We start from the raw sequence: 12,512 nt of genomic DNA, 5'->3' as shown, positions 1-12,512 counted from the left end.
ACTTGCACACTCTTGAAAAGGCATCACCCGAACGTGAATATCACCGGTACCAAAAGAAAAAAGACTGAAGTGCAAACCCAACTCCCACTAGCATTTAAGCCTCCACCACTCGCAGAGAGTTCAGACCGAACCAAAGCTATTACAAACGCCAAATATCCTTATGTTGCCATGTTAGCAAAGCGCTACCTGGCTGTATCTGCTACCTCTGTCCCTAGCGAGAGGGTGTTCTCCACAGCAGGAGACATTGTTAGTGCCAGCAGATCTGCCCTTTCGGCAAGCAATGTGGACAAGTTCATCTTTCTTTAAAAAAACATGAAAATACAATGACAAGCAAGTCATAATGTCAAGCTGGCTGCTTAGGAACTAGTACAGTACAGTTCAAATACAGATTATTTCAGTTCATCGAAAAGCTGCACCTTAATGTTTATTTTATTATATTTTGTATTTATTTGAGTGAATATTCACAGTTTAATAATAATTAAAAACCCAAAACTAATAGTTTATGTTTTGTGAGTACTAGTAGCCTACAGTAAAGTTCAAATACAGATTATTTCAGTTCATCGAAATGCTGCACCTTAATGTTTATTTTATTATATTTTGTATTTATTTGAGTGAATACATTATTCACAGTTTAATAATAATTTTTAAAAAATATATATATATATATATGTTTTGTTTTGTGAAAAAAAATTCTGCTGTACTGAAAACGTACCGAACCGAACCGTGACCAAAAAACCGAGGTACGTACCGAACCGAAATGTTTGTGAACCGTTACACCCCTAGTATCTAATACTTGCAGATGCATTGTAGGAGTATTTACAAAACCCCAAGGAACAAATACTTGGAAAAAGTGATGTTTATTAGTTAAAAACTGGACATTTTAATGTATTAATTGTAAAGATAATAGAGAGAAGATCCAACATACATAGAAAAGGGAATACACAATAAGCATTTTGTCTCATTTAGCTGACGCTTTTATCAAAAGCGACTTACAAATAGTATCTATCTATTCTGTGGGTACCACAGATGGGCAGACATTACAAAGAGCACAGCAAACTGTTACCATCTTGTCAAGGGAAGTAGGTTGTCCTTGAGTGGCTGCTTGGCAAAGAGACAGCGGGATGGTGTATTTGTTCCTGACCAGGCCAATGACTCTTTCCACATGGATCCTGACGGCAGCGAGTCCCCTTGTGGATTCAAGTTCCAGTGGATGCAGCTGCTGCTTGCCTTTGGTGAATGCTGGTATTTTCAACTGTGCATTATACAGTCCCAGTGTCTTTCACATTGAAGCCTCTATCAGCAAGAACAACATCTCCTGGTGATCATTTCTCAAGATATGAGCAGTTTTCTGTAATATACTTGTCGCTTGTGCGTCCCCCCCAGCCCTTTGACACAAAGGATGTAACACCCTGTGGTGTTATAGAAATTAGATATTTTACAGTGTTGTGGTGCTTGTAATAGGAGTATGTTTGTGCACGTGCCCTTAAATTATTTGGCTTCTCTACAAACATTTCAAAACAGTCAATGATGGAAGTACAGTTGCTAAAATGATCCCTGAAACACATGGGCAGACTAACCTGAATTTGATCTTTTGAGGGCCAAAATATAAGTGGTGACAGTCTGACATACATGACATCTAAAGTATTGTTGAACATTCTGACAACACTGCTCTTAGACATATGAAAAACATAAACAAAAAAATATAAAGGTAAGTTAAGCCTCATTCTCATCAGTGTTAATAAAAAGCTATGAAAGGGAGTCAGTCTTGGACTAATCATTTTAGCATAGCTTGGTAGGCCTGTTAGTTCCTGTAAGGCAAGGCAAGTTTATTTATATAGCACTTTTCAACACAAGGCAATTCAAAGTGCTTTACAAAAAATGAAAGACATTAAGAAAATGGCATCTAAAATCAGTCATTAAAAAGAAAAGCTAATAAAATAAACATTAAAAGAAAAAATACATGGATAAAAGTTACAGTGCAGTCTAAAATATGAATAGTTCAATTAAACATTAAGAAAAAAAGTACATGGATAAAAGTTACAGTGCAGTCTAAGATATGAATAGTTCAATTAAAAGCAGCGACAAAAAGAAAAGTCTTCAGCCTGGATTTAAAAGTAGTCAGAGTTGCAGCGGACCTGCAGGTTTCTGGGAGTTTGTTCCAGATATTTGGAGCATAATAACTGAACGCTGCTTTACCATGTTTAGTTCTGACTCTGGGGACAGAAAGCTGACCAGTCCCTGAAGACCTGAGAGATCTGGATGGTTTATCATTTAGCAGGAGGTCAGAAATGTATTTTGGGCCTAAACCATTCAGTGCTTTATAAACCAGCAGCAGTATTTTGAAATCTATTCTTTGACACACAGGAAGCCAGTGTAAAGACTTCAGAACAGGAGTGATGTGATCCACTTTCTTAGTGTTAGTGAGGACTCGAGCAGCGGCGTTCTGAATCAGCTGCAGCTTCCTAATAGATTTTTTAGTGAGACCTGTGAAGACACCATTACAGTAGTCGAGTCTACTGAAGATAAAAGCATGGACACGTTTTTCCAAATCCTGCTGTGACATTAGTCTTTTAATCCTAGATATATTCTTTAGGTGATAGTATGCTGATTTAGTAACTGTTTTAATGTGACTGTTGAAACTCAGGTCAGAGTCCATGACTACACCTAGATTTCTGGCTTTATCTGTTGTTTTGAACATTGGAGACTGAAGCTCAGCGCTAACTTTTATACGTTCTGACTTGGCTCCAAAAACCATTACCTCAGTTTTATCTTTGTTTAATTAGAGAAAGTTCTGACACATCCAGTCATTGATGTGTTCAATGCACTTACTCAGTGTTTGAATTGGAGCATAGTCTCCTGGTGAAATTGTTACGTAAATGTGTGTGTCATCTGCATAGCTATGGTAACTTATTTAGTTGTTTTTCATTATCTGAGCCAGTGGTAGCATGTAGATGTTAAAGAGAAGAGGCCCCAAGATGGAGCCTTGAGGAACCCCACATGTCATATTTGTCAACTCAGATGTGTATTTACCTATAGAAACAAAGTTGTTTCTGTCCTTTAAGTAGGATTCAAACCAATTTAGAACTGTTTCCGAAAGTCCCACCCAGTTTTCCAGTCGGTCTAGTAATATGCTGTGGTCAACAGTGTCAAACGCAGCACTGAGATCTAATAATACTAACACTGAAGTTCTGCCACTGTCTGTGTTTAAGTGGATGTCATTAAAGACCTTTACAAGAGCAGTCTCAGTGCTGTGGTTTGGACGAAAGCCTGACTAGAACACATCCAAACAGTTATTTAAATGCAAGAAATTACTCAACTGTTGAAAAACAACTTTTTCAATGATTTTACCTAGAAATGGGAGGTTTGATATGGGCCTGTAATTGTTCATTACTGAAACATCTAGATTATTCTTTTTTAAGAGCGGTTTAATGACTGCAGTTTTCAGGGCCTGTTGAAAAATACCTTAGTGAAGAGATTTGTTTACCATATGAAGTAGATCTGAGGCCATGCAAGGCAAAACATCTTTGAAAAATCCTGTTGGAATAATATCAAGGCAGCAAGAGGAGGATTTCAGAAGTTGTATAATGTCCTCTACGTTTTTATCATTAATCTGATGGAATTGTGTCATGGTGTTTGAATTGATGTTAAGTGGACACAGAGACAACACATTTGCTGTTCCTGATGCAGAGGCACTGACTGCTTGTCTGATTTTCTGAATTGTGTCAGTGAAAAAGGCAAAGTCATTGCATGCCCTGGTGGATAGAAATGCAGAGGCTACTGACACTGGGGGGTTAGTTAGTCTGTCGACGGTAGCAAACAAGGCACGTGCGTTGTTTTTGTTTTTGGTAATGATGTCAGAGAAGAACGATTGTTGTGCTTTTTTCAATTCCAAATTATAAAGGCCAAGTCTCTCTTTATAGATTTCAAAGTGAACCTGGAGATTTGTTTTTCGCCACCTGCGTTCAGCTTTTCGACATTCTCTTTTTTCTGTTTTCATGGTCATGGCCTTTCTCCATGGAGATATTTTCTTGCCAGACACTTCCTTTACCTTAGTTGGAGCAATGGCATCTATAACATTTTTAATTTTTGAATTAAAATGATCTACTAGCTCATTTACTGAGATGTTAGCAGGGGCAAGTGTGGAAGAAAAATTCTGAGTAAACATTTCCCTAGTATTTTCAGTTAAATATCGCTTTGTGGTTACCTCTTTTTGAACATTTTTGTGAACAGAAATAGAGCTCTCAAAGAAAACACAGGAATGGTCAGAGAGTGCAACATCAGTCACCACAACCTTAGAGATATTCAGACCCTTTGAGATAATTAAGTCCAGAGTGTGCCCCTTATTGTGCGTGGGCTCCGTCACATGCTGAGTCAGTCCATAGCTATCAAGAACACAATACAGTTCTTTAGCCCCTCTGTCCTGGGGGTTGTCAACATGGATGTTAAAATCACCAACAATGACTAGGTCAAAGTCAATACACACTATAGACAGCAGTTCAGTAAAGTCATCAAAAAAGCTTGCACAGTATTTGGGTGGTCTATAGATATTTAGGAACAGAGCTCGAGAGGAGCATTTCAGCTGACGGGCCACATATTCAAAAGAATCAAAGTTTCCATACGATGTCTTCCTGCATTGAAGGGAATCATTGAACAGAATAGCAACTCCACCCCCTTTCTCATGCATTCTTTCCTGACTCATAAAACTAAAGTTGGGAGGGGTTGATTCGATAAGAACAGCTGCACTGGTATTTTGTTCAATCCAAGTTTCTCTTAAAAACATAAAATCGAGATTGTGCTCAGTGATAAAATCATTGATTACAAATGTTTTTCCTGCCAAAGACCTGACATTTAATAAAGCTAGTTTAAGTTTGTTAAACACACTATCAGTCATGTTTTTTGTAACAAGCTGTGGCTGACATGGAATCACTGCTAAATTAGATAAACTCACACAAACGTTTGAGCACTTCCTGTTTCTAAGATGTACCATCTCATAATTTCCTTTGAAGGCTTCTTCATTGAAAGACAGCACATTAACTTTGTCCTTAAGACAATTAACCTCAGCTCTTAATCGTGCACACTCGTTTGTCAATGCCTTGACTGTAGCTTGGCAGGCTGCATTTGAGCATGGTTCCACAATACCTGAGCTAAGAATGGCTTGAGAGTAACTGTGGTCATATTTCACACATTCTACCTGTTCAACTAAGGTGATGTCAAGCCCAGTGGCATCACTGGTGCTGGAAGGTGCCACATTCTCATGGTCACTATCAGGAACCAAAGTCTCAGTCCGTTTCCTTTTCATCTGCCGAGTATGCTCAAATCTGCTGGTGGCATCATGTTTCTCTGCCGCTGTCCAGCTGATGTGTGCGCAAACAGGCTGGGGATGTAGTCAGGACTCATGGGGTAGTCATTTTTTCTTCCTTATGACAGGCAAACATGGTAGAATATTAATGTGTGTATAAGGCCTCCTAATAAGATAATGACAAGTATTACGATCCTTAACTTAAGTAAAAGTAGCAATAATACATGTAATATAAATACACAAGTAATTGAAGGCATGCATTCAATAATATTGAGAACGGCAATTTCTTTCTCAGTTTTCTCCCAGAAATGTGTATTTTATTCAAATGCAGTCGGTTTCAAGCGTAAAGGAACACAGAGCAAAACTAATGCTGTCCTTTCAAAACTGGGAATATTTTACTCGTGCTATGTTACCATTACACTGCTAACGGTAATTATTATTCGGCAACTGAATTATCTATGTTGAAGTATTTAGAAAACTTATTTCTGACAAAAGAAGCTAAAAGATAACAATAAGTGAGATGGAAATTGCCTATAAGCACTCAGTAAAACATAAACACACACAAAAATGATAAGAAGTATAATTAAAACATAATGCACATTACCATTTTGAGAGAGAGTACCGAAGGTAAAGAACTCAGAAAATAATCTCTTATCGAACTGAGGTTCCAGTAAAACACACTGACTGCGTCTCTACATGGACATCATGGTGTTTACATGAGCACAGACAGATCGGGTTATTCATGTTCCCTGTTTACATGATAAATACTAGTAACCTGGCATTTCGATGCCTTTTCTCATCTAAACTATTCAGTATTTGTATCTCTCTATCATGACATAAAGACGAAACTCCTCACCAGAAGTGAGACGCTTTTGCCGCCGCCGCCATCACTGTTAACTGATTAACTGCTACCAGCTGAAGACTTACTTTCCTCTTCTTTGAAAAAATATGTTCTTATGTCCATGTTGTCTGGGGGAGAAAACATATCAAACCAAGAGATCGTCAGCTTTGATTTTCGCTGTATTAACAATGTCCTGAACATTTGGTGTGTGTGCCTTACCTCTTCTACCGGCATCGCTTCATACAATAGATCTGAGCTGTCCAACTATGACAACACTCCTTGAACATGCGCGCGCTACGGGAGAATCTGCCTTGGTACAAAGTAGCAGTGAAAACATGGTACGGAGTTTCATTGATTTGGGCATTCTCTCAATAAGCAAGTGGAATGGATTTGATAGTGAAGCACTGACACAGCGCTCTACAAAGTGCGGCGAGTGGATAGACCGATTCACGGACTTTCCACATGGTAGAAGTGGGGGGGTCTAAACTAATCATTTGAAAAAGTGGGGGGGACTTGTCCCACCCTCATATAATGGCTGCGACGCCCATGGGTGAGTGTAATAAGGAGGCAAAGTTGACGTGCAGTGTGTTGCCGGGAGCAAAGAAGGATTTATCCACGATGTTGAAAATGTAAACAAAAATGTAAAACAATGTTTAAAACATAAAGATAAAAAGGTTTAAAAAAGTTGTTGTTTCATGTTTTAAGGAGGTGAAGCTACTCAGCCAATCAAATGGGTGCAGTCAGTGAGTCAGCACGGTATATTCAAGCACACACAGAGACGAGACAAGAAGAGAGAAACAGTCAGAGTAATTTCAAATGGCGTGCTCAAAAAAGAGAAAGGTAGACAGCGAAAACAGAGCATTTAATGACATTTTCTCTTACTGGACCTCTTTACAATGCAATTGAATACCCCTGCATTATAGCAACAACAACAATCATAATAATAATAATAATAGCAATAATAATTTGGAGGGGGGGCGCGGCTGTTCTTATGTTCTCTGAGGGGAGGCTCACCTTCCCACACTTAAAAACCCTTGCCCTAGACTATTAGGGAACGTAACACTAGCAAGGACCACGGTGGGGAGATATAAGGAGGAGGGATGAAAGCATGTTTATTCAGTACATTCAGTTAGGATTTATAAATTAAGAAATTCTGAAAAATAATTTTGGGTTGCTATTTTAGGGAAAACCTATTAATACCATACTTTATATAAGCTTACACTTCATGATTAAACCAGTTATGCATGGTTTACTCACATTATAACTGACTGCATCTATAAAGCACTTTTTCCCATAGTCCTTGAACTTCCATCAAAATCACTTGGGTGACACTTATAAGTGACTATAAGTACTATAAGTACATTCAGAACATAAAGGAAGAATAAACTGCAGTGTGTTCCTTTCAACCAAATACATGAAGTGTGTTAACCATTTCCTAAATAATAAAATGCAATTTTTGTATTCTTTTAATTGTATTCTCCAAATCTCTGATTACCTGAACAGGGTAATCATCTCTTGTATGAAACACTGAAGGGCAAAACAACAAACATCATAAAGGGTTTATCCTGTAACTGGTGGTCCTGTTTCTGTCTGCTGCTAAGGGTCCATCCTCTCTTAGTGTCTCTTTGTCCTTGTCCACTTCTGTCAATCTGGATCTTAATGAGAGGACAGATGACCCGCAGTTGGCTGCGGCTCCACAGAGCCACAGCAATGACATGTGGGTTTCAAAGACAAGAGTGTGTGAGTGTGTGCATGTGTTTGTGCATGTGTGGCTGTCAGGATATGAATGGGGCTTTGATGAGTCTCAATGGGCCCTCTGCTCCACAAACAGGGCCACTGTTTCACAGAGACAATGAGCGGAGAGAGGAATATCACTGAAGATGCTATTGGGTGTTTATGAATATGGGTTGTGTTGTCATTGTTAACATGATTTGTGTTAATCTGCTGCTGTGGAGATGTGCTTTGATAGAGAGATGCATGACTAATCCTCTGTGTTAACTCCAAATATTATGTAATTCAAGGATTCCCTCATAGAGTTATCCTCTCTGGCACTACAACCACCCCTCCCCCCGTCCCCGGGTAACATACAGTGCCCCTCGCCACAGCTGAGTGACAACAGTAACCATGGCAACTGCGTGTTCACATCGTAAAATATAGAAGAGAGGGTGTAGGAGCAGCTTTTCACTGTGCAGGCTGACCTGAGCCATGTGTTTATCTGCAAACAACTCCTCCTCACGGGACCAAATCATTCTGCGGGGGATCATGGCCTTACAAAATATATTTTTGGGAATCTGTGCAACACAGTCTGTATATGTATGATATGTATTTTATTTTTCTTACTGGTGTTTATTATTGAATTCCCTGTTAATGACTTTGTTAAACTGAACATGAAACTATAACTTTTTGCAGCTAACTAATCATAAAGTCTGTGGATATTATTATAAGATTTGAGGCCTTTGATCAAAAGCAATGAATGACTTGAATTGAAAGTACACACTTTCCTAAATTGTAGAATAGTTTGGCCATTAAAATGCTTTTTGATTAGATTTCTAGCGAGAAGTGTATATTGTACTTTTAGAATCCACGTCCAGTGGATGTGTAGGATCTATAGTTTGATAGATATTACGAAGATGATTTGAGGTCTCGTCAGGAGAACGTGTATATACTACGTCTTTCCCCACAGCGTCCATGTGAAGTTGGTGTCAACCCTCACGGGGTGAAAACAGTCTCGAAGATTTCATAATAAAACCGGAAGTATTCCCCTCACTGTCAAATGATTTCACAGTGATATATCTGCAGTACTCATCCACTAAAAACCATCAGTTTATCCTTGTTAATTACACAACATTGATTGGTTTAAATTGTGTATGTTACTGGCCTCAGGCCTAGGGGTACCTGGGCCAGCAGCAGACTCTACCTCTGTATATGACAAACACACAAGGCAGAAATGTTAGCTGTTGGTAGCTCAACTGCAGGATTTAATCTGCTTATTTGGAAACAATACACAACAAAAGCATTTATCTATGCTCATTTCTATGAGGCAACAACATTAGAGAATAATGAGGCAACAGCATTTACATAATAATGATGACATCATGGTCAAAATGCAACAGAAATGTACAATACAATCGTCACACTCAGAACTCAATGTTATCCTCACACTCAAATTCCAATACAATACACACACACTTCAAAGAAACATATATAACCTATATGCATAAACACATCATACAACAAGCAACACGTGTAGTAGGCTACTGTTTCACCTTCACCTTAGCGGCTAGCCGCTAGCGTCACATCGCTATACTATACATAACTGCCTAAAACAACGATTAGACATATCACACTCAATCACAACACACTCACAACACTTACCCCTTATACTGGGACACTATGGTGTCATTTGAAGGACTTAGAACCAGTGTTTCCGCCAGACCAGGGCTGAGAGGGCGTCCACCCCGAGAGGGGGCGGCTTGAATTTTGACTTGAGCTGTCCCTTATAAATATTGTCTTTTTACGTTAGTGAGCCGGATCATTTGACTCGGCTCTCTTAAAGCGCCAGCTCTTTCGGCTCCCAAACAGATTCAGAGCTTCTCTGGCGGCGGTGGCAACACTGGACTGTGACTGGACGAGAGATGGCAGAGGGAAGTGACGAGGCAGGAAGCGAGTTAGGAGACATGGACGTAGGGGGCGGGAGTTGTGAAAATGGAAAATGGGATATAGTGAGGAGAAAGAAACGTAAAAAGGGAGGAAATACTCATTCGGATGAGAGCAATAGTGAGGATGAATGGAGAGAAAGAGTAGTCGGAAATAGGCAACAGGAGTTCATGGTGGTTGTGAAACTTGCGCAAGAGGGAGCTTCGTTCGGCGTGTGGAACCCTATACGGTTAACTAAATCCATCAGTAAAGACATCGGGGAGGTAATGAGTGCTAAAGTATTGAGGAATGGATCAATGTTGATCAAAGGTAGGGATAGAGAGCAACAGGGGAGAGCAATAAAGATCAGTACCGTGGAGGCTAAGAAAGTGGAATGTTCACTGTTCAGTGGCAGAAAGCTAGTCAGGGGAGTTGTGACAGGAATCCCCGTCAGAATATCAGCTGATGATGTGAAAGGGAATATAACAAATGCAAAAGTAAGTGACGTCAAACGCATGAAAGCAAACCGCAATGGGATTAAAGAAGATAGTCTTTCGGTTCTGATCACCTTTGATGAAAAAAGGCTTCCGGAAAAGATACTTATTGGATATATGTGTTATGATGTGAGACCGTATGTTCCACCACCGCTAAGATGTTTTAAATGTCAGAGAGTTGGACATGTGGCGGCAGTGTGCAAGGGAAAACAAAGGTGTGGCAGATGTGGTGGAGATCATGAATACGGAAAATGTGAAGAAGGGGCAAAGCTGAAATGTTGCAATTGCGGAGGGGAGCATAGTTCAGCGTACCGGGGATGTGAGGTTAGCAAGAAAGCAGAAGAGGTGCAGCGAGTCAGGGTGACGCAGGGAGTTAGCTATGCAGAGGCAGCAAAGACAGTTTCTGGAGGAACGCAGGTTAAAATGGGAAACAACAATAAGAGCAAAGAAACAGGAAAAGTCCACAACTGTGTTTTCACTAGCAGGAACCACGCCACAACAGTGTGATGTTTGTAAGTTTATTGAAGTAACATGCAATGATATGAGGGGGGTGAAGAGATGATCTGGGAGGACGAGCTGTGGTCCGTGCAGTGGGAGACTCAGAGTGGGGGTTCCGTCTCCGGCATGATCTGCGTGGGCTGATTACGGGCCCCCAGACAATACCTGGAATTAAAATGTTAGTATATACGGTATATAAATGTGCACCGTTTAAATATAAATGTTGACGAGCAGAGGATGTTGGGATGTAGGGATGAGGGATGTAGGGATGAGGGATATAGGGATGAGTATCCGGAAGCTGTTTTGTCCTGTTGTAATGCGTTGGTCTGCCTCTAGCACGACCCAGGTTCTGTCGACTCCTCGTGGGTCCGGGTCCGCCTCCTCGGCCTGCAAACGCTGCTCCTCCTGCTTGTCTCTCGTCTCCTGCTGCTTGTCTCTCATCTCCTGCTGCCTCAACAGCCGTGGCCCCCTGGTCCGTTCCAGGCATAGCCACCCCCAGCCGCGGTTCCTCTCTTTGGTCCCTCTTCTTTCCTCTCGTAATTTTCACCTCCTTACTTGGTGAAATCCCACTTCTGACACCAATTGTGAAGCTGACAATTGAGTTGCCCGACCAAGCAAGGAGGCAGAGGCAGAACGTCCAAAAATACAACCCGGTGTGGGCATTTATTAAAATCATAAGCACATGATTCACAGCCTCAATTGCTGTTCCCCTGAACACAGTCAGCAGCCACAAGGATCTCACCCACACTACCAGCCTCCTCATCAGACAGGGAAACAGAGCCTACATACACACACTCTAATCAGCACAACAAGACACAGGTGAGGGGGGAGGAGACAACACAGGACACCAGGTGCACACAATCATCAGCCACAGACATCAATATATTATTTGCACCCTGATTACTCTCAACCGCTGTCATCCTTACACCAGCATAACTTCTCTCGGCGCTCTCGCAAACTCCCCTATCTTTTCAGGCGGAGCCGAGGACCCGACCAGCACCTGCCAGACAACATTCCAATAAATACGGTTTAATCAGTTAAAAGATACTACCTCAATAATTAGTATAAATTATGTGCAAATATGTAATGTCAACTGTACTGTGCAATCACGCCAATAAAGTGCAATATTACCTGGCCTGAAGCCGTCAGTCCATAGTGACGAAGTTACCTTCGTCACAGTCTGACTCCGGTGAGTTGGTCAGCAGTTCGGGATCCATGATAAGTTGAATGTTCTCGTGGTAGCGTTTAGCTTGTTTGAACCGTGACGACGCGCGGCGTGAATCACGGTCTGGCTGTCAGTCCTTGAAAGGATGGAGACAAGCAGTGGCCGGAAGTTGTGCCGGATATAAATAGGTGTGGCCGTGGTTCGAGGCGGAGTTTTAGGCGTGGCCATGCTCCTGAACCTATGTTAACAATTGAACCTCATAAGTTGAAGGAGGACACTCTGATAGTAAGTGAAAGAGAGTTTGTACTGTTTATGGCAGAGATGATCACCTGTTCAGCGCAGACTACAAGCCGGAATGAAAGAATCAAAAATAATTGTCAAATCAGCTGAAAAGTACCTTGATGTGAAAGGGATGCACTGGGGAAACGTGAAAGATATCCTAAATGATGACGTCCAACAACCTCAGACATGGACTGGATCATCCTGATGGTGTTAATTGTACTGCAGTGGAATGCTAGAAGTTTAATTGCAAATGGACAAGAGTTCAAAAAATATATTGACAACCTGGGAGAGAAACCT

This window comes from Gymnodraco acuticeps, unplaced genomic scaffold, assembly GCF_902827175.1.
Source record: "Gymnodraco acuticeps unplaced genomic scaffold, fGymAcu1.1, whole genome shotgun sequence".
In the NCBI taxonomy this organism is placed as follows: Eukaryota; Metazoa; Chordata; class Actinopteri; order Perciformes; family Bathydraconidae; genus Gymnodraco; species Gymnodraco acuticeps.
The sequence above is the reverse complement of the archived record's forward strand: the minus strand, read 5'-3'. Positions refer to the sequence as shown.